This window comes from Chrysochloris asiatica, unplaced genomic scaffold (assembly GCF_000296735.1).
Source record: "Chrysochloris asiatica unplaced genomic scaffold, ChrAsi1.0 scaffold00001, whole genome shotgun sequence".
Classification (NCBI taxonomy): Eukaryota; Metazoa; Chordata; class Mammalia; order Afrosoricida; family Chrysochloridae; genus Chrysochloris; species Chrysochloris asiatica.
In genome coordinates this window covers 42,292,702-42,293,852 of record NW_006408519.1, presented here as the reverse complement: position 1 = coordinate 42,293,852, position 1,151 = coordinate 42,292,702, and the positions used below count along the sequence as shown (strand labels likewise).

The window sequence follows — 1,151 nt, the reverse complement described above, 5'->3', positions numbered from 1 at the left end:
TTGTTTGTTTGTTTTTTTTAGCTATTTGAAATACAACTTTATTCTGGTTCTAAATGGTAAAGAATGGGAATGACAGTAACACACAAGATTTCACCACTGAATAGTGGGATGTGACTGTAGCAGTCGTATGTTTGAAACTCAAAAGGAAACAACTGCGTTCCAACAACTAGATATGCAGGTCCAAAAAATGAAGGTAGTTTTAACTGCCACATTCACTCCGAAGTCCATTCATCTCCTTCAGCATCCCAAAGATTAGCACATATTCTACTTAGCTATATAATAAAGTGGCAAACATGCTGCACCACTGACATCACCGGACAGTTGCCTATAAAACTAGACTTCTGACGCTGGGCTCCAGCTTCGTTCTCTTACAGGTCCTCATCCTCGTCTGGGAGAGCAGTTGTCTGTGCAGCTTCTAAATCATGCTCATATTGTGCTACCAAAGCTGGGTCCATGACAACTTCTGGTGGGGCAAGAGAAGGCATTGCAACAAACTCCAAATTAGGATCTCCAATGAGTTTTCTAGCAAGCCAAAGGAAGGGCTTTTCAAAGTTGTAGTTACTTTTTGCAGAAATGTCATAGTACTATTAAAAAAAAAAAAAAAAGCCACTTGAAGCTAAAATAGAATTTTCAAACCATACAGAAAAAAGACAATTTATGAGTGCCACCAACCTATATAAATGTTTCCTAAGAATCCTAACTCAGTACATTGTCAACAAACATACCTGAAGATTCTTCTTACGGTGGAAGACGATGGATTTTGCTTTAACTGTCCTGTCCTTAATGTCCACTTTGTTACCACACAAGACAATGGGGATGTTTTCACATACTCGAACCAGATCCTTATTCCAGTTAGGCACGTTCTTATAAGTAACTCTTGAGGTTACATCAAACATTATAATGGCATACTGGGTTTGAATATAATAGCCATCTTTAAGTCCCCCAAATTTCTCCTGATGAGTAGTGTCCCACATGTTGAATTTAATCGGTCCTCTGTTAGTGTGGAACACAAGGGGATGGACCTCAACTCCTCAGGTGGCTACATACTTCTTCTCAAATTCACCAGTCAGATGACGTTTCACAAATGTTGTTTTTCCAGTACCGCCATCACCCACCAATACGAGTTTGAACTGCACTTGGGTTTCTCCTTG

The 1,151-nt window shown here is 39.6% G+C and overlaps 1 pseudogene; it reads right to left on the bottom strand.

Annotated features, from left to right (window-relative positions):
- Nucleotides 1–368: 368 nt before the first annotated feature.
- LOC102811406 overlaps nt 369–1,151 on the bottom strand; it is a 5,448-nt pseudogene continuing 4,665 nt past the window's right edge.